Here is a 22,245-nt window from a genome sequence, read left to right on the forward strand (position 1 = left end):
ATGTGTCTCAGAGAGAATTCTCTTCATAAATTCAGCAAAGGTCAACATGACATGGTTTGGATTTCCCATGAAAAGTGCTTGGAATCCATACCAATCAGGCATGATGTTGGAGGCGCAGCAACCACCACATAACCAGGCAGCCTTCTGAATGAGTGTTAGCAGGCATCTCACCATGACAATTATAACAAGCCAGGGCTGTGATGGAATCTCCCCCATTTATCTGGATGAGTACAGATCCAACAATAAATACCAAAAGAACTGCAGATGCTGTAAATCAGAGATAAAAACAGAAGTTGCTTGGAAAAGCTCAGCAGGTCTGGCAGCATCTGTGAAGAGAAATCAGAGCTAACATTTTAGGTCCCGTGACTCTTACTGAGTTCAGACCCATTCCAGCAACTTCTATTTTTGTTAAAGTTCCAACAATACTTGATTGACACCATCCTGGTCAAAAGTGCTCACTTTATTGGCATCACATTCACTTCCTCCACCACTGATACTCAGGAACAGCTGTCTGTATACCATCTGTAAGATGGTCTGCCTGCATTCACCAAGGTTCCTTAGGGAGCACCTTTCAAACCTGTGACTATCCTCTGAAGAAGGACAAGGGTATCAGATCAAAGCCATGCTTCATCCTGGACATATGTCATAGTTCGGTAAAAACAAGGACTGCAGATGCTGGAAACCAGAGTCTAGATTAGAGTGGTGCTGGAAAAGCACAGCAGGTCAGGCAGCATCCGAGGAGCAGGAAAACCGACGTTTCAGGAAAAAAAACCTTAATCAGGAATAGAGGAATCAGGAATATCTCTCCCTCTATTCCTGATGAAGGGCTTTTATCCGAAACGTCGATTTTCCTGCTCCTCCGATGCTGCCTGATCTGCTGTACTTTTCCAGCACCACTCTAATCTAGACCCCTATATGTCATAGTTCCTCCACTGTTGCTGGGCCAAAATCTTGGAATTCCTTCCCTAGCAGCATTATGGATGTACCCACAACAAATAGTTGTTCAAGAAGGCAGCTCACTATTATGTTCTTAAGGACAATTAGGAACAGGCGAAAAGTGCTGGTACAACAGTGACATCTGTATCCCATACATGACTAAAGCAACTCTAGTGTGTATTCCTAAAACAGACTTCAACTTCTTTGACAAGATAGTTTGGCTACCTTGAAGGTTTCTCAAGATCTGAATGCACTACTGAAAAAAATTCCATTATTATTTGTGTTTCAAATCAGTGATAAGGAATTTGGTGGCATTGTGGCGGTGTATTTAAATACATAGATGAGCTGGAATTATTTGTCTGTAATTGGGCTTGTTTACTAATTCTGCCTTATCACATTCCACAATAGACCTTTTTATTCCTTGTGATAAATATTCGCCAATCAAATTCAACTGAATAAAAACTCACACAAAGAACAAATGAGCCTCAGTTGATAAATGTGCTGAACCATTTTTAATAAGCCCCTTAGGGAAGTTTGTTCTTAATAATTAGACTGGATAGATGATGCTTTGAAGTAACACACTAAGGCTCCTGGACTGAATGTCCTGTCTGGCTTACAACATCATTCAGTTTTTAGATCACAAGGGATCCCATCAAATTTATGGAACAGCAGATAAAATATCACTCCACTTCACTGGAATGCACTAACTTAAAAGAACAGAAAAGTATATTGGCAGAGTTTGGAACTTGTGATTTAAAACCAGAGCAAATGATTTTGTAAGACACTCGGTAACCTTTTGCAAGGTGTCTTGAGCTTGACCTTTATTTCTCTGTAAAGGTTTTCCCTAAAATTCCTCTCATGGCTGCTTGATCTCTCAGAGTGGCTAGTGCCCCCAGAAGCAAACTGAAAGAACTGTGGATGATGTAAATCAGAAATAAAAACACAAGTTGTTGGAAAAGCTCAGCAGGTCTGGCAGCATCTGTGGAGAGAAATCAGAGCTTACACTTTGGGTCCAGTAACCCTTTCTCAGAACTTCACAGATGCTGCCAGACCTGCTGAAATTTTCCAGCAAGTTCTATTTTCGCCCCTGTGAACAAGATAACTTCTGATACCAAAACAGAAAATTCTGTAAGTATTTAGTGGGTCAGACAGCTTCTATGGGGAAAAACACTGTTAATGGTCAGAATATTACATACACCTTCCGGGTGTGTTTTGGGATAAGAGCATGTAAAATAGATTGGCTGCTTAGCCTAGCAATTTCCCATCCAACATTTGAGCTAACTCTCCCAATACAGATACTGAAAATAGCACAATACCCACCGAAGGTAAGTGAATATTTAAGGGCCAATTGAGGTTGTCAAAAACTCAACTGACTCTGATAAAAGTTGCCAGTGCTGAAATACAACTGATGTGGATGGGAATGGACATATTTTTTAAAATAACTATGCAAACAAAACCAACAAGGACGGGGACACCTAATTCAGGGGCTGTGTGTGCTGGGAGCGTGGGATGCAATTCCTGAACTTCTTTCAATGTTATGCACCTAACAGATCCTCACATCCCACTCTCCAACACACACACACACACACACACACACACACACACATGAGCACACACACATATACAGAGACACACACACATGCACACACACAGACACATACCCTCACACACACAAACACTTGCACACAGACACACACACACAGACACACACACACAAACACACCCCTAATTGCCTTGCCAAGCCCATCCCTATCCTATCTTCCCTTCTCGTTCCAGCCGTGAGACTCTTCAGGCTCTTCACTGCAGCTTCAGGAGTATCCATTATTGTTCCAAAGAAATCCAATTGGGTTCCAATTTGTAGATGCTACATACTGCTACCATTATGCTCTGGTATTGGAGGGAATAAATGGTGGATGGGGTAATGTCCAAATGAATAACTTTGTCCTGCCGGTTGTCGAGTTACTCAAGTGAAGTTGGAGTTGCACCCAACCAGACAATAAGGTGTTTTTCATCACATTCCTGACTTGGTCTTTGTGGGGAAACATTTTGTTGCATCACATGTGACTCACGTTTTGGCGAATCCACAGTCTCTAACCAGATCTTGGAGCCACAGTGTTTATGTAAGTGATCCATCAAATTTTTGGTCACAGGTAATCAGAGGAGGTTGATGGTAGGGGATTCTGCTATAGTAATGATATTTATGTTTTTTTGGAGGTGGTCATTGCTTAGCATCAGTGTGGCAGATATATTATTTGCCATTACCTGCCTGTACCCGATGGTTATCCTGGTCATGTTGTATGGAGACATGAACTGACCCAAGTACCTAAAGAGTCCAGAATTATGCCAAATATTGTGCAATCATCAATGAATGAGCCCACTGCTGACTTTATGTTATAAGGAAGATCATTAAAGAAGAAGTTGGGGATGGCTGGGCCTGAAAGGTTAATTTGAGGAGCCCATGTTGCTATGATGTTTAGATTAGATTACTTACAGTGTGGAAACAGGCCCTTTGACCCAACAAGTCCACACTGACCCACTCCCCTACCCCTACAGGCAATTTAGCATGGTCAATTCACCTAACCTGCACATTTTTGGACTGTGGGAGGAAACCAGAGCACCTGGAGGAAACCCATGCAGACACAGGGAGAATGTGCAAACTCCACACAGTCAGTCGCCTGAGGTGGGAATTGAACCCAGATCTCTGGCAGTGTGAGGCAGCAGTGCTAACCACTGTGCCACTGTGCCGACCAACAACCACAAGCCTTTCCCTTTTATTTCAGACCTCATGCTTGCAATTGTCTGATATAGAAATAATGGGATAAGTGACATCCTTTAATGCTTCACAGTTCATGAAACTGTGATTTGGGACAGATGTAAGGCAGCTAGAATTAGAATTCCTAAAGTGTAGAAGCAGGCCATTTGGCCCATTAAGTCCACACCAACCTTCTGAAGTTTTGGCCAGACCAACTTCCTCCCCTCAACCTGAATGTTCCCATGGCCAATCCACCTAGTCTGTACATCCCTGAATACAATTTAGCACATCTTTGGACAGTGGAAGGAAACCAGAGCACCCAAAGGGGAACCCATGCAGACAAGGGATAATGTGCAAACTCCACACAGTCATCTATGATGAAATTGAACACAGGTCCCTGGTGCTGTGAGGCAGTAGTGCTAACTACTGAGCCACTGTACCATCCTTTTTACTAACCTAAAAGGTTTATCCTATCAAAGTAGTTTTTGTTGTATTCTTTAAAATACCTTTTTCCAAAAGCTAAATACTACCTATGTGGGAAATCTCAAAGACAAACAGAAAATGCTGTAAATACTTGGCAAGTTAGGAATTATCTGTGGAGAATGAAACAGAGTTAAGACCTTGAATCTTCCAAGGCGCAGTAATCATGATCACATTGTTGCTCAGCTTGAACTTTCCCCTCCGTTAATGCTGCTCTGTAGATCTTGCCCATTTTTCTGTGTTTGCTTTCCCTGAAATGCAGAACACATCGTCCGTTTAAGAACTCTATCACAGCAGGTTACCTTCCAGCCAAAGATAACACATGCCCATTTTTTACAGCATCCACATTTTTCCTATAATAGGGCAGCCAGAACTGGACACAGTATTCCAAGTGCGGTCTAACCAAAGTTTTATAGAGCTGCAACAAGATCTCACGGCTCTTAAACTCAATCCCCCTGTTAATGAAAGCCAAAACACCATATGCTTTCTTAACAACCCTATCCACCTGGGTGGCAATTTTAAGGGATCTATGTACCTGCACACCAAAATCCCCCTGTTCGAACAAAGTGCCAAGAATCCTGTCTTTAATCCTGTACTCAACTTTCAAATTCGACCTTCCAAAATGCATCACCTTGCATTTATCCAGGTTGAACTCCATCTGCCACCTCTCAGCCCATCTCTGCATCCTGTCAATGTCACGCTGCAGCCTACAACTGTCCTCTATACTGTCAATGACACCTCCAACCTTTGTGTCCTCTGCAAACTTACTAACCTATCCTTCATTCTCCTCATCCTAGTCATTAATAAAAATTACAAAGAGTAGAGACCCAAGAACAGAGCCCTGTGGAACACCACTCACCACTGACTTCCAGGCAGAATACTTTGCTTACACTACCACTCACTGCCTTCTGTCAACCAGTAAATTCTGTATCCAGAGAGCTAAATTTCCCTGTATCCCATTCCTCCTGACCTTCTGAACGAGCCTCCCATGGGGAACCTTATCAAATGTCTTGCTAAGTCCATATGCACCACATCCACCGCTCGACCCTCATCAACTTGTCTAGTAACATCCTCAAAGAACTAAATAACAGCCTGCTGACCAGGGTTTGAGGCTGGGATGCAAGACATGACTTTAGTCTTCCTGATTACAATCAGAGGAACTTTTGCCTAGTACTTGATAGCTGGCCTGATAACTTTGCAACCGTGGAAGAGGTGAGAAGGATCATTGTAGCAGTCAAATGTAATAGTGTGTTTTCCGATGGTGTGTTCAAATGACGAGCATCATGGAAATAAGAAATAAGAAAACATTAAGAATGATTGTTGTGGGGAATCAGAGACAACTGGGCAGGAGCAGAACAAAAGTGATATCCAGGCTGTGATTAGGCTTATGGGAATCAAACCAAGAGAGAGCAGTCCAGACTGAAAACAAAAAGTGCTGGAGCTCTGATGAAGTCATCTAGACTGGAAACCTTCTCTCCATGGATGCTGCCTGACCCGTTGTAATCTCCAGCACTTCTTCTTTTCCCCTCAGATTCCAGCATTTGCAGTAATTTGCTCTGACTTAAGAGTCCGACTTGGCTGGACAATACAGTAAACATGTCGGTGGAGGATTTTGTGGACAAGCAGTTTACATAGGTCAGAAAAGTCTTGAGAAGTTCTTTGCTAAAAAAAAGACTACTTAGAAATCTTTAGCCTTCAAATTTCTTGTAATGTATAAACACAGCAGCAGAGTCACCATGAGACATTTCTGAAGTATTAAGATTCTCTGAGTGTAACACATGAATTTTTTTCTCCTCATATCTACATCTCTGTAATGAGAATGGGAAGTGGGATTTCCCATAACTTATATCAGGTTCTTTTGCTGTGTAATGAAATCTGACAGAAGATATTTTCCTTTTTAGTCCACTCTGCCTTCAGGAGGTACTCAGAGCTTGCAAAATTGAACTCCTCCCCTATTATGGCTCACAAAATTGAACTGATAAGCTTTTTTATGGATGTTCTATCCCTGTATGGCTTGGAGCCACTATTGAAAACAGATACACAGATGGGAGTATTCTGTGTGTGCACAAAGGGTCAGAACAAGACATAGGAATGAGCTGCACTTGATACCACTGTTCTGAAATAGGCTCATCACATTATTGAGAGAAAAATATTGCTGTCTATCAGAAGGTAACTGGTATCTGTGGCATAACAACCAAGCAGAGATTGGGAATTTGGGTGTTTTAGAAATGGATGGACTAGGGTTAGTGTGATGCATAAACACTGACAATGGACTGAATGGCCTGTTGCTATACTGTGACAAATAATATCCATCCTTCTCTGCTTTGATCTCATGAGCATGTGATCTATTTTGTTAACAGAAAATTGGAACAGCGTTCGCCCCTTGACCTGGAACAAGTCACTTCAACAGAAGTTTCCACTTCAACAAGAAGCTTGCACTTGTGTGTTACTTAGACCATTACAAAATGTCCTAAGGCACTTCAAGTCATCACCAAACAAAAAAGTCACAAAAAGAGCCATTGGCAGTGATGTCATGTCATAAAACAGGGAGGTGGTGCGTTGAAATGACAGGCAACAGGAATCTCAGGGTCTTTTTTTGCAGACAGAACCTAGGTGTTCTGCAAGGTGGTTGTTTAGCCTGTGCTTATCTCCCCAGTGTCAAGGAGACCACATTGAGAGCAGAGAATACAGAAGACTAGATTGAGTGAAACACAGTTAAATTGCTGCTTCACCTGGAAAGTATTTCTGTGACCTTCGATGTTGAGGAGGGAAGAAGAATACAGGCAGCTGTTACACCTTCTGTGGTTACAGGGAAGGGGCTGTGAGATCATGGAGAGTTGATGTTGGGAGTGAAGGAGGAGTGGACCAGTGTTCCAGAGGCCACAGTCCCTTCAAAAGTGGAGAGTGTAGTGCTGGAAATGCACAGCAGGTCAGGCAGCATCCAAGGAGCAGGAGGGCTGATGAAAGGCTATAGAACATAGAACAATACAACGCAGAACAGGCCCTTTGGCCCTCAATGTTGTGCCGACCTGTGGACTATTCTCAGCTCGTCCCCCTACACTATCCCAAAAATCATCCATGAGCTTATCTAAGGATGTCTTATCTAAGTCGTGGTCCATATAGGCACCAACAACACAGGTAGGAAGAGAGATGGGGATCTAAGGCAGAAATTCAGGGAGCTAGGATGGAAGCTTAGAGTTCGGACGAACACAGTTGTTGTGTCTGGTTTGTTGCCCATGCCACGTGCTAGTGAGGCAAGGAATAGGGAGAGAGAGGAGTTGAACACGTGGCTACAGGGATGGTGCAGGAGGGAGGGTTTTGGATTCTTTGATAATTGGGGGTCTTTCTCGGGTAGGTAGACCTCTACAAGCAGGATGTTCTTCATCTGAACCAGAGGGGTACCAATATCCTGGGGGGCGGAATTCGCTAAGGCTATTGGGGTGAGTTTAAACTAATCCAGCAGGGGGATGGGAACCAAAATTGTAGTTCGAGTATAGAAGGGAGTAGGGAGATCCAAATTCAAGTTTCAGGGACACAAGATAGCAACGGAAAGCAAGAAGTTGGTTTGAAGTGTGTCTACTTCAATGCCAGGAGCATCCAGAATAAGGTCGGTGAACTTGCAGCATGGGTTGGTACCTGGGACTTCGATGTTGTGGTCATTTCGGAGACATGGTCAGAGCAGGAACAGGAATGGTTGTTGCAGGTTCCAGGATTTAGATGTTTCAGTAAGAACAGAGAAAATGGTAAAAGAGGGGGGGGGGGGGGGGGGTGGCATTGTTGGTCAAGGACAGTATTACAGTTGCAGAAGGGATGTTTGGGGACTCGTCAACTGAGGTAGTATGGGCTGAAGTTAGAAACAGGAAAGGAGAGGTCACCCTGTTGGGAGTTTTCTATAGGCCTCCAAATAGTTCCAGAGGTATAGAGGAAAGGATAGCAAAGATGATTCTCGATAGGAGTGAGAGACAGGGTAGTTGTCATGGGTGACTTCAACTTTCCAAATATTGACTGGGAACACTATAGTACGAGTACTATAGATGGGTCAGTTTTTGTCCAGTGTGTGCAGGAGGACTTCCTGACACAGTATGTAGACAGATCAACAAGGGGCGAAGCCACATTAGATTTAGTACTGGGTAATGAGCCCAGCCAGGTGTTAGATTTGGAAGTAGGTGAGCACTTTGATGATAGCGATCGTAATTCTGTTATGTTTACTTGAGTGATAGAAAGGGATAGGTGTATACCACTGGGCAAAAGTTACAGCTGGGGGAAAGGCATTTACGATTCGATTAGGCAAGATTTAGGATGGGGAAGGAAACTGCAGGGGATAGGCACATTAGAAATGTGGAGCTTATTCAAGGAAAAGCGACTGTGTGTCCTAGATAAGTATGTACCTGTCAGGCAGGGAGGAAACGGTAGAGCGCTGGAGCTGTGGTTTATGAAGGAAGTGGAATCTCTGGTCAAGAGGAAGAAGGAGGCTTATGTTAGGATGAGATGTGAAGGCTCAGTTAGGGTGCTTGAGGGTTACAAGGCAGCCAGGGAAGACCTAAAGAGAGAGCTCAGAAGAGCCAGGAGGAGACATGAGAAGTTGTTAGCAGACAGGATCAGGGTAAGCCCTAAGGCTTTCTGTAGGTATTTAAGGAATAAAAGAATGACGAGAGTAAGATTAGGACCAATCAAGGTAGGTAGTGGGAAGTTGTGTGTGGAGTCAGAGGAGATAGGGGAAGCACTAAATGAATATTTTTCAACAGTATACACTCTAGAAAACGACAATGTTGTCGAGGAGAATACTGAGATACAGGCTACTAGACTAGGTGGGATTGAGCTTCACAAGGAAGAGGTATTAGAAATCCTGCAGAGTGTGAAAATAGATAAGTCCCCTGAGCTGGATGGGATTTATCCTAGGATCCTCTGGGAAGCCAGGGAGGAGATTGCCGAGCCATTGGCATTGATCTTTAAATTGTCATTGTCCACAGGAATAGTGCCAGAAGACTAGAGGATAACAGATGTGGTTCCCCTGTTCAAGAAGGGGAGTAGAGACAACCCAGGTAATTATAGACCAGTGAGCCTTACTTCAGTTGTTGGGAAAGTGTCGGAAAAGGTTATAAGAGATAGGATTTATAATCATCTAGAAAAGAATAATTTGATTAGGAGTAGTCAGCACAGTTTTGTGAAGGGTAGGTCTTGCCTCACAAACCTTATTGAGTTCTTTGAGAAGGTGACCAGACAGGTAGATGAGAGTAAACTGGTTGATGTGGCGTATATGGATTTCAGGAAGGTATTCGATAAGGTTCCCCACAGTAGGCTATTGTACAAAATGCGGAGGAATGGGATTGTGGGAGATTTAGCAGTTTGGATCAGTAATTGGCTTGCTGAAAGAAGACAGAGGGTGGTGGTTGATGGGAAATGTTCATCCTGGAGTCCAGTTACCAGTGGTGTACCGCAAGGTTCGATGTTGGATCCACTGCTGTTCGTTAATTTTATAAATGACCTGGATGAGGGCGTAGAAGGGTGGGTTAGTAAATTTGCAGATGACACTAACGTCAGTGGAGTTGTGGATAATGACAAAAGATGTTGTAGGTTACAGACAGACATAAATAAGCTGCAGAGCTGGGCTGAGAGGTGGCAAATGGAGTTTAATGCGGACAAGTGTGAGGTGATTCACTTTAGTCAGAGTAACCGGAATGCAAAGTACTGGGCTAATGATAAGATTCTTGGTAGTGTAGATGAGCAGAGAGATCTTGGTGTGCAGGTACATAGATCCTTGAAAGTTGCCACCCATGTTGACAGGGTTCTTAAGAAGCCATACAGTGTTTTTGCTTTTATTAATAGAGGAGTCGAGTTCTGGAACCATGAGGTTATGCTACAGCTGTACAAAACGCTAGTGGGGCCGCACTTGGAGTATTGTGTACAGTTCTGATCACTGCATTATAAGAAAGATGTGGAAGCTTTGGAAAGGGTGCAGAGGAGACTTACTAGGATGTTGTCTGGTATGGAGGGAAGGTCTTACAAGGAAAGGCTGAGGGACTTGAGGCTGTTTTCATTGGAGAGAAGAAGGTTGAGAGGTGACTTAATAGAAACATATAAGATAATCAGAGGATTAGATAGGGTGAACAGGGAGAGCCTTTTTCCAAGAATGGTGATGGCGAGCACGGTGGGGCATAGCTTTAAAGTGAGGGTTGATAGATATAGGACAGATGTCAAAGGTAGTTTCTTTACTCAGAGAGTAGTAAGGGTATGGAATGCTTTGCCTGCAATGGTAGTAGATTCGCCAACTTTATTTACATTTAAGTCATCATTGGACAAGCATATGGACGTACATGGAATAGTGTAGGTTAGATGGGCTTCAGATTGGTTTGACAGGTCAGCACAACATAGAGGGCTGAAGGGCCTGTACCTCGCTGCAATTTTCTATGTTCTATGATTGTTTAAATCTCCCTAATGTGGCTGAGTTAACTACATTGGTAAGTAGGGCATTCCACACCCTTACCACTCTCTCCGTAAAGAACCTGCCCCTGACATCAGTCTTAAATCTATCACCGCTCAATTTGTAGTTATGCCCTCTCGTACAAGCTGACATCATCATCCTAGGAAAAAGTCTTTCTCTGTCTACCCTATCTAATCCTCTGATCATCTTGTGTGTCTCTGTCAAATCCCCCCTTAGCCTTCTTCTTTCCAATGAGAAAAGACCCAAGTCTCTCAGCCTTTCCTCATAAGACCTTCCCTCCTTCCCTCCAGACCAGGCAACATCCTGGTAAATCTCCTCTGTATCTTTTCCAATGCTTCCACATTGTTCCTATAATAGGGCAACCAGAACCGTACACAATATTCCAAGGGTGGCCGCAGCAGCGTATTGTATAGTTGCACATGATATTGCGGTTCCAGAACTCAATCCCTCTACCAATGAAACATAACACACCGTATGCCTTTTTAACAGCACTATCCATCTGGGTGGCAACTTTCAGGGATCTATGCACACGGACTCCAAGATCCCTCTGCACATCCACACAACCAAGAATCTTTCCATTGACCAAGTACTCTTCCCAAAGTGCATCACCTCACATTTAGCTGCATTAAACTCCATTTGCCACCTCTCAGCCCAATTCTGCAGTTTATCCAAGTCCCCCTGCAACCTGTAACATTCTTCCAAACCGTCCACTACTCCACCAACATTAGTGTCATCTGAAAATTTACTAATCCATCCACCTATGCCTGCGTCTAAGTCATTTATAAAAATGACAAACAGCAGTGGTCCCAAAACAGATCCATGTAACTGGACTCCAGACTGAATATTTTCCATCAACTACCACTCGCTGCCTTCTTCCAGAAAGCCAGTTTCTAATCCAAACTGCTAAATCACCCTCAATCCCATGCCTCTGCATTTTCTCCATTAGCCTACCATGTGGAACCTTATCAAAGGCTTTACTGAAGTTCATGTATACCACGTCAACTGTCCTACCCTCATCTACATGCTTGATCACCTTCTCAAAAACCTCAGAGGTTTGTGAGACACGACCTACCCTTGACGAAACCATGTTGACTATCTGAAATCAAATTGTTGCTTGCTAGATGATTATAAATCTTATCTTTTATAATCCTTTCCAAAACCTTTCCTACAACAGAAGTAAGGCTCACTGGTCTATAATTACCTGGGTCATCGCTACTGCCCTTCTTGAACAAGGGTACAACATTTGCAATCCTCCAGTCCTCAGATACTAAACCTGTAGACAATGCTGACTCAAATATCGAAGCCAAAGGCTCTGCTATCCTCCCTAGCTTCCCAGAGAATCCTTGCATAAATTCCAGCCAGCCCAGGGGACTTGTCTACTTTCACTCCTTCTAGAATTGATAACACCTGTGCATAACTAACCTCAATCCTTTCTAGTCTTATATCTCATACCTCATTCTTCTTCTCTATAATATTGTCCTTTTCCTGAGTGAACACCAATGAGAAATGTTCTTTTAGCACCTCTCCAATCTCTACAGGGTTCACACTCAACTTCCCACTTCTGTCTTTGACTGGCCCTATTCCTACCCTATTCATCCTTTTATTCCTCACATACCTATAGAAAGCTTTAGAGTTCTTCTTTATTCTATTTGCTAAAGACTGTTCGTGTCCTCTCTTTGCTCTTCTTAACTCTCTCTTTAAATCCTTCCTAGCTGATCTGTAACTCTGCATCGCCTCATCTGAACCATCTTGCCTCATCAACACATAAGCCTCCTTCTTCTTCATAACAAGAGAAGCAATTTCTGTAGTGAACCATGGTTCTCTTACCTTATCACTTCCTCCCTGCCTGACAGGGACATACCTATCAAGGACACGCAATATCAGTTCCTTAAACCAGCTCCACATTTCCATTGTCTGCATCCCCTGCATTCTGCTACCCCATTCTATGCACCCTAATTCTTGCCTAATCACATTACAATTGCCCTTGCCCCATCGATAACTCTTGACCTGTGGCATGTACCTATCCCTTTCCATCACTAAACTAAACGTAACTGAATTATGGTCACTCTTTCCAAAGTGCTCACCTACAACTAAATCAAACACCTGGCCTCGTTCATTATCAAGCACCAGATCCAGTGTGGCCTCCCCTCTTGTCGGCCCTTCGACATACTGTGTCAGGAAACCCCCCTGTACTCATTGGACAAAAACTGATCCATCCGACGTACTGGAGTTATAACATTTCCAATCAATGTTGGGGAAGTTAAAGGACTCAATAATGACCACCCTGTTCCTTTCACTCCTACCCAGGATAATGTTGCTAATCCTCTCTTCCACCTCTCTGGAACTCTGCGGAGGCCTATAAAAAACTCCAAGAAGTGTGACCTTTTCTCCTCTCCTGTTTCTAACCTCTGCCCACACTACCTCAGTAGACGAGTCCTCATCAAAAGTTCTCTTAGGCATCGTTATACGATCTTTGACTAACAAGGCCACGCCTCCCCCTCTTTTACCACCTCGCCTGTTTTTAATGAAAGATCTAAACCCTGGAACTTGCAACATCCATTCCTCACCCTGCTCTATCCATGTCTCTGAAATGGCCACAACATCGAAGTCCCACATACCTATCCATGCTGTAAGCTCACCTACCTTAATTCGGATACTTCTGGCGTTGAAGTAGACACACTTCAAACCACTTCACTGTCTGCCAGCACATTCCTGTGTCCCTGAAATCCTGTCCCTGTCCTTCCTACCCTCATCCTCCTGTGCACTGCAGCTATACCTCTGGTTCTCATCCCCCTGCTGAGCTAGTTTAAACCCACCCAAATAACACCAGCAAACTTCCCACCCAGGATATTAGTACCCCTCTGGTTCAAGTGAAGACCGTCCTGTTTGTATAAGTCCCACCTTCCCCAGAATGAGCCCCAATTATCGAAAAACCTGAAACCCTCCCTCCTGCACCATCCTTTCAGCCACGTGTTTAGCAGATATCTCTCCCTATTCCTTGCCTCGCTATCACGTGACATGGGTAACAATCCAGAGATAACAACTCTGTTTGTTTTAGCTCTCAGCTTCCACCCTAGTTCCCTGAAATCCTGCCTTACATCCCTAATCCTCTTTCTACCTATGTCGTTGGTACCTACATGGACAATGACTTGAGGCTGCTCACCCTCTCCCTTCAGGATCCCAAAGATACGATCCGAGACAGGCTAATACCTGAAATGTCAATTTTCCTGCTCCTCACAGGATGCTGCCTGACCTGCTACGCTTTTCCAGCACCACCCTCTTGACTCTGATCTCCAGCATCTGCAGTCCTCACTTTCTCCTAGTCCCTACAAAAGACTGACAACCAAGGGGAGAGGCAAATATGTCCAGGTGTGGTATCTTGCTGAAGGTGGTGGAACAGGTGGCTAATTATCTTTTAGATGTAGATGCTGGTGAGATGGTTGGTGAAGATGAGGGAGACCCTATCGCTGTTGTGGGAGGGAGGAGAAGGTTTAAGTGCGGTAGATGAACAAGACACTGTTGAGAGCCTTATCAACCACTGTGGTGGAGAATCACCAGTTAAGGAAGAAAGTGGACCCTAAGTTTACGGTTGCCTGCCACTCTAACACATCATTGTATTCCATGTCAAACATCACTATCTCAGGCTTCCTCCAATGCTCCTGTAAAGCTCAGTGCAAGCTTAAAGGATGGGTTCTCATTTTCCATTTGGGAACTCTGCAGCATTCTGGATTCAATATTGAGTTCAATAACTTTAGGAGTGGAACACATTCTCCCATGTCCTTATTCCAACCTCCACACTCCAGGTCTTGTCATCACATGGGCTGTTACCACAAACAATCCATTGTCAACTACTAATGGTTCCCAACTCCTAACGGTTTTTTTCTCAATAATGTGATGAATCAATTTCAGAACAGTGACATCAAGTGTAGCTTGTTCCTCTGTCTTGTACTGATCCTTTGTACAAGTACAGAATACTCCCATCTGTGCATTTGTTTTCAATAGTCATTGTGTTTGGCTGACCTTTACCCATTCCTTTGTCTGCTCAAGCTTCTCTCTGGGCTCCGTCTCCACCTAATATTTATTCCTTCCCCCACCCATTCTCCACTCCTTCTTTTGCATACATACCAACCTTTTCCTTGCAACAAACAGTCCTGAGGAAGAGTCAGTGGACCAAAATGATAACTCTACTTTCTCTTCACAAATGCTGCCAGACCTGCTGAGTTTTTTTCAACAATTTCAATTCTTGTTGTTGAATCTAATTGATATTCCCAATTGAAGGGAACTAGAATTGACTATATCATGTGAACATGTTGAAGCATACTGCAAATACTGGGTGTCTGTATATAAGATTGCCTCTGAAGTCTATCAGAGTTATTGGTGATGCATGAGAGAGCTGGACTCAATAAGCATGGAACTTATCGGAAACCTGAAACTGACAAGTAGCTTTCAACTTGAATTGTTAGCAGTTACACGCGTTAAAGATATCTACCATCTGTATTCACAATTAATCAAATTATAAATCATGTCATAAGATGGATGATACATTATGATCCACAAGTGAAGGGAAAATGCCGTGACTATTCATAAGCTGATGGGATAAAGCTCATCATTCTTTTTCAATCTCCTTTGAAATTAGTCCTGCTTTGCCTAAAGCAACTGAAAAGTCATGCTTCAGAGGAAACGATAGCAATCATATATTTCCCTCTCAATGTTTCATTTTAATATTTGGATATAATGCTGTATGACCCTGGTACTGTTGTGCTGCTTTTTTTTCCAAACTATAAAATAGAGTAGCATTGACAGCACAACCCTGCCAGTCCTCCCTATTCAATATAATGAGAAATTGCACAGATATTTTGACCACGAGCAAGATCAAGGTGATTGCAGGTGTGAATAAAGAATATGTAGCTTAGATCACACACATGGGAAGCGGAAGGAAATACAAAGAAGCTGATCTCAGTTCCAAAGCCTCTCCAAGATGAGAAGGTTCTCTTGATCTCATGTGGCTGGAGGTCAGAATGATTCACACTTGGCTTTAGAGACTCCCTCAGAGGCAAAGAAAGAACTTTTTAAAAATCTTTTTCCCTTTTTCCCTCCACACCACTGCCTACCTGCGGTAGTGCTTATTTTTTCTCCAGCACCCATGTTGTGTGTGTGCAGGTGTGAGACACAGTGAAAGACACAAGGTGCATGAATCTTTATTCAAATTTCCACCACCAGGAAGAAAAGAAACACCCGAGTGGCCTGTGACAAGCACTGCCCTTCACATCAAAGGGCAATGCTGTGTAATCAAACAGTGAAGGGGAGGGAAGGGAAGCAAAGCAAGAACTTAGTTGTTCCTCACATAACAAGCCCTTCATTAAGATTAACCCTGTCCATCTCTGATTCATGAGCTGGCTGTAATCGTATATTAAGGCCGATCAATGATACATTAAGAGACAACAGGTAGGGAATTCTTGTTCTCTCAGCTAACCATCACCCAGTATCAGCTTGAAAACTGTATTAAGCAATGTCTTTATTGTGCAGTTATGTCCCAGAGTCAGAGGTCAGACCTTGCAGCTTCAGAATCCTTCAGTCTTTCTCCACATTTCACAGGGATGTGAGGATTTGTGAGTTCAAGACTAGCTCAATTTCTGTAATCCTCCAGGAATCAAGCCTGTGTCTGCCTCAGTTTCCAGATGGATTAGAGAATGTGTTTACTTGTCATGTTCAACTGGCAGTGAATCAACTCCAGAGCTTGTGTTATGGCCTGAAAACCTGACCATCTTAAAGCTAGAAAAGATAAGGTGGGAGTTCAAGAGACAAGTGCTTTTTGTGCCTTTTCAGAGATGTATAGCACTCACTGTGCAACGACCGTTTTAAACACTCTGTTCTGCTTGCTTGTTTTTTCTTTATTCAGTTATGGACTGTGGCTCAATTGATTTGCACCCTTGCCTCTCCACCTCAAAGTTATACAGGTTCCAGTCCTACTCTATGATTTGATTTATTACTGTCACATGTACCAAGGTAGAGTGAAAGTTTTGTTTTGTGTGCAGTAAAGGCAGATAATACCATACAAAGTGCATTCGGGGAATAGAACAGAGTGAGGAATACAATGCTACAGCTGCAGAGAAAGTGTATGTAAAGACTTCATTAAGCTGTTCAAGGGACAACATGGAACTTGATATTATCCTTCAGGGGACATCAATTAGGTGGTTAGATTCTGTTCTCTGCAGTATGTGCTTGGGTCCTGAAGGCTATGTTTGTCTGCCCAAAGCCAGACTCAGAGGCATCTCCTTAAGGATGGAAAAGAACTTGGAGTGGGACGGTAGTTGTTATTGTCCATGTTAGTGTCAATGGCATTGGTAGAAGTAGAAATAAGGTTCTATGGAAAGACTTTGAACAGTTAAGAGCTAAATTAAAAAGCAGAAGCTCCAAGTTAATAATCTCTCGATTACTGCCTGAGCCATGAACAAACTGACATAGGGAAGTAAAGTCAAATAGTTAAATGCGTGGCTCAAAGTTTGGTGTGGATGGAATGGATTTCAGTTCACAGGTGCTGTTTTTCAGTGGCACAGAGGCTCAGTGGTTAGTACTAGTGCCTTAAAGTGTCAGGGACAGGGGTTCAATTCCAGCCCTGGGAAGACTGTTTGTGTTGGAGTTTGCAAATTCTCCCTGTGTCTGTGAGGGTTTCTTTTCACAGTTCAAAGACATGCAGGTTAGGTCGACTGGCCAAGCTAAATTGCCCATAGTATCCAGGGATGTTTAGGTTAAGAGGATTGAAGGGTGATAGGGTCGGGGCATTGTAGGAGAACTGCCTGTACGTGATTCATGGATGACTTTAATTTTCATTTCAGTTGCGAGAGTCAGTTTAACGGAGGTAATAACATGGAAGAACTCAGAGAGTGCATTAGGAACAATTTCGAAGCAAAGATAGTTGAGGAGCAATGACAGATGTTGAGAAATTACTTCCTGACTAACAACAAAATATATCACATTGAGGAATAAGCTTTATAGCAACTGGATGAGGCAATCATGGTTAACCAGAGAAGTTAAGGATTGCATTAAATTGAAACAAAAATTAATATAATGTAACAAAGATTAGTGGTGAGCAAGAAGATTGGGAAAAGTTTGAAAGCTAACAAAATATAACCAAATATAACATAAGAAAATAAACTTTGAGGATAAAGATTAGATTACTTACAGTGTGGAAACAGGCCCTTCGGCCCAACAAGTCCACACCAACCTGCCGAAGCGTAACCCACCCAGACCCATTCTCCTACATTCACTACGGGCAATTTACCTAACCTGCACATTTTTGGATTGTGGGAGGAAACCAGAGCACCTGGAGGAAACCCACGCAGACACAGGGAGAATGTGCAAACTCCACACAGAGAGTCGCCTGAGGTGGGAATTGAACCCTGGTCTCTGGGGCAGTAGTGCTAACCACTGTGCCACCGTGCCACACACAACTTGCAAGTAATATCAAGACTGACAGCAAGAACTCCTTTAAACATATAAAAAGGAAGAGAGCGGCCCCTCAAGGAAATAATATTGGTGACACAGGAAAAGGCACAGGAATGGAATTAATATTTTATATTAGACTTTATGGTAGAAGACATGAACAGCATGCCAAAAATACTAACTAATCATGGAGAAAGGGTAGCGAAAATATTTTAAGCCAATCACGAGAGAAAAAGCACCAGAGAAACTATTGGAGCTAAAGGCAGATGTCTATTGGACTTGATGAGATGTATTCTGGGATATTAAAGGAATTGGCTACAGAGATAATGGATGCACTATTAATCTGGATGAAGGAGCTGATGGTAATGTCTGTTTCCATGCTGTATGACTCTATGCCTCTAATAATGACAGGAGACATACACCCTCCTATGCTCTATAAAAACAGTCACAGCTTAACCAGCTGCGCCTTATAACTAAAACACTCAATCTCAGTAACCTCCTTGTAAATCTTTTTTGCACCCTTCCCAGTTTTATAATATCTTTCTTAAAGTAGGGCAACCAGAATTGTATGCTGTACTCCAAATGTAACCTGACCAATGTCATGTACGGCCGATAACATGACATCCTACTCCTGAACTTAATGCTCTGACCAATGAACACAAATTGCCAAACACCCTCTTCACCACCTTGTTTACCTGTTTCACCTCTTTTGAAGGATCAATGTACCTGTACCCCTTGTTCTCTCTGTTTGACAACACCTCCCAGGGCCCTACCATTAACTGTATAAGTTCTGCCTTGCTTGTCTTACCAAAATGCAACAGTTGTAATTAAACTCCATCTGCCATTCTTCGGCCTACTCGCAATAAAAGGGAGATTGATAAATACAGGTGACTACAGACTAGTTGGCTTAATGCCTGTCATTGAGACAACTTTAAAGTTTATCACAAAAGATGTAACAGCAGATTATTTAGAAATACTTAAAATAATCAAGCAGAATCAGCACAGCTTCATGATGGTGAATTTATGCCTGACAAATTGATTAGAGTAAGAGTCATAGAGTCATAGAGATGTACAGCATGGAAACAGACCGTTCGGTCCAACCCGTCCATGCCGACCAGATATCCCAACCCAATCTAGTCCCACCTACCAGCACCCAGCCCATATCCCTCCAAACACTTTCTATTCAATGTTGAAATTGTACCAGCCTCCATCACTTCCTCTGGCAGCTCATTCCATACACGTACCACTCTCGGTGTGAAAAAGTTGCCCCGTAAGTTTCTTTTATATCTTTCCCCTCTCACCCTAAACCAATGCCCTCTAGTTCTTGACTCCAACAAACCCAGGGAAAAGACTTTACCTATTTACCCTATCCATGCCCCTCATAATTTTGTAAACCTCTATAAGGTCACCCCTCAGCCTCCAATGCTCCAGGGAAAACAGCCACAGCCTGTTCAGTCTCTCCCTATAGCTCAAATCCTCCAACCCTGGCAACATCCTTGTAAATCTTTTCTGAACCCTTTCAAGTTTCACAACATCTTTCCGATAGGAAGGAGACCAGAATTGCACGCAATATTCCAACAGAGGCCTAACCAATGTCATCTACAGGATAAAAACAATGACTGCAGATGCTAGAAACCAGATTTTGGATTAGTGGTGCTGGAAGAGCACAGCAGTTCAGGTAGCATCCGAAGAGCAGCAAAATTGATGTTTCGGGCAAAAGCCCTTTATCAGGAATAAAGGCAGAGAGCCTGAAGAGTGGAGAGATAAGCTAGAGGAGGATGGGGGTGAGGAGAAAGTAGCATGGAGTACAATAGGTGAGTTGGAGAGGGGATGAAGGTGATAGGTCAGGGAGGAGGGTGGAGTGGATAGGTGGAAAAGAAGATAGGCAGGTAGGAGAAGTCATGGGGACAGTGCTGAGCTGGAAGTTTGAAACTAAGGTGAGGTGGGGGAAGGGGAAATGAAGAAACTGTTGAAGTCCATATTGATGCACTGGGGTTGAAGTGTTCTGAGGCGGAAGATGAGGCGTTCTTCCTCCAGGCGTCTGGCAGTCAGGGACCGGCGGTGAAGGAGGCCTAGGACCTCCATGTCCTCGGCAGAGTAGGAGGGGAAGTTGAAATATTGGGCAACAAGGCGGTGTGGCTGTTTGGTGCAGGTATCCCGGAAATGTTCCCTAAAGCGCTCTGCTAGGAGGCGTCCAGTCTCCCCAGTGTAGAGGAGACCGCATCGGGAGCAACGGATGCAATAAATGATATTAGTGGATGTGCAGGTAAAACATTGATGGATGTGGAAGGCTCTTTTAGGGCCTTGGATGGAGGTGAGGAAGGAGGTGTGGGCGCAGGTTTTGCAGTTCCTGTGGTGGCAGGGGAAGGTGCCAGAATGAGAGGGTGGGTTGTAAGGGAGTGTGGACCTGACCAGGTAGTCACGGAGGGAACGGTCTTTGTGGAAGGCGGAAAGGGGTAGGGAGGGAGATATATCCCTGGTGGTGGGGTCTGTTTGGAGGTGGTGGAACTGTTGACGGATGATTTGGTTTATGCGAAGGTTGGTAGGGTGGAAGGTGAGCATCAGGGGTGTTCTGGCCTTGTTACGGTTGGAGGGGTGGGGTCTGAGAGAAGAGTTGCAGGATGTGGACGAGATGCATTGGAGGGCATCTTTAAACACGTGGGAAGGGAAATTGTGGTCTCTAAAGAAGGTGTCAAGTGGGTCATCTTTGAGAATGTCGGTGGAATGGTACTGTTGGGGACGTCAGGAGAGGAAAAAACGGAGGGCTTGGAGGCCCTGGTCATGGCGGATGGAGGTGTAGAGGGATTGGATATCCATGGTGAAGATGAGGCATTGGGGGCCGGGGAAACGGAAGTCTTGGAGGAGGTGGAGGGCGTGAGTGGTGTCTCGAACGTATGTGGGGAGTTCCTGGACTGGGGGGATAGGACAATGTCGAGGTAGGTAGAGATGATTTCAGTGGGGCAGTCCTATACAGCCGCAACATGACCTCCCAACTCCTCTACTCAATACTCAGACCAATAAAGGAAAGCATACCAAACGCCTTCTTCACTATCCTATCTACCTGCGACTCCACTTTCAAGGGGCTATGAACCTTCACTCCAAGGTCTCTTTGTTCAGCAACGCTTCCTAGGACCTTACCATTAAGTGTATAAGTCCTGCTAAGATTTGCTTTCCCAAAATGCAGCACCTCGCAATTATCTGAATTAAACTCCATCCGCCACTTCTCAGCCCATTGGCCCATCTGGTCCAGATCCTGTTGTAATCTGAGGTAACCCTCTTTGCTGCAACCCACTACACCTCCAATTTTGGTGTCATCTGCAAACTTACTAACTGTACCTCTTATGTTCCAGCCATCCCTTTACCTGCGAACATCTGCCCTCAGCCAGCTTTCGAAGTTCTTGCCTAATACCATCAAAATTGGCCTTTCTCCAATTTAGAACTTCAATTTTTAGATCTGGTCTGTCTTTTTCCATCATTATTTTAAATCTAATAGAATTATGGTCGCTGGCCCCAAAGTGCTCCCCCACTGACACCTCAGTCACCTTTCCTGCATTATTTCTCAAGAGTAGGTCAAGTTTTGCACTTTCTCTGGTAGGAATATCCACATAATGAATCAGAAAATTGTCTAGTACACATTTAAGAAATTCCTCTCCATCTAAACCTTAACACTATGGCAGTCCCAGTCTACGTTTGGAAAGTTAAAATTCCCTACCATAACCACCCTATTATTCTTCCAGATAGCTGAGATCTCCTTACAAGTTTGTTTCTCAATTTCCCTCTGACTATTGGGGGTCTATAATACAATTCCAATAAGGCTATCATCCCTTTCTTATTTCTCAGTTCCACCCAAATAACTTTCCTGGATGTATTTCTGGGAATATCCTCCCTCAGCACAGCTGTAATGCTATCCCTTATCAAAAATGCCACTCCCCCTCCTCTCTTGCCTCCCTTTCTATCCTTCCTGTAGCATTCGTGTCCTGGAACATTAAGTAGCCAGTCCTGCCCATCTCTGAGCCATGTTTCTTCAGTTGCTATGGCATCCCAGTCCCATGTTTCTAACTATGCCCAGAGTTCATCTGCCTTCCCTGTTAGGCCCCTTGCACTGAAATAAGTGCAGCTTAATTTATTAGTCCTACCTTGTCCCTGCCTGCCCTGACTGTTTGGCTCGCTTCTGTTCTTAACTGTACCAGTC

The sequence above is a fragment of the Chiloscyllium punctatum genome, chromosome 10 (assembly GCF_047496795.1).
Source record: "Chiloscyllium punctatum isolate Juve2018m chromosome 10, sChiPun1.3, whole genome shotgun sequence".
Lineage (NCBI taxonomy): Eukaryota > Metazoa > Chordata > Chondrichthyes > Orectolobiformes > Hemiscylliidae > Chiloscyllium > Chiloscyllium punctatum.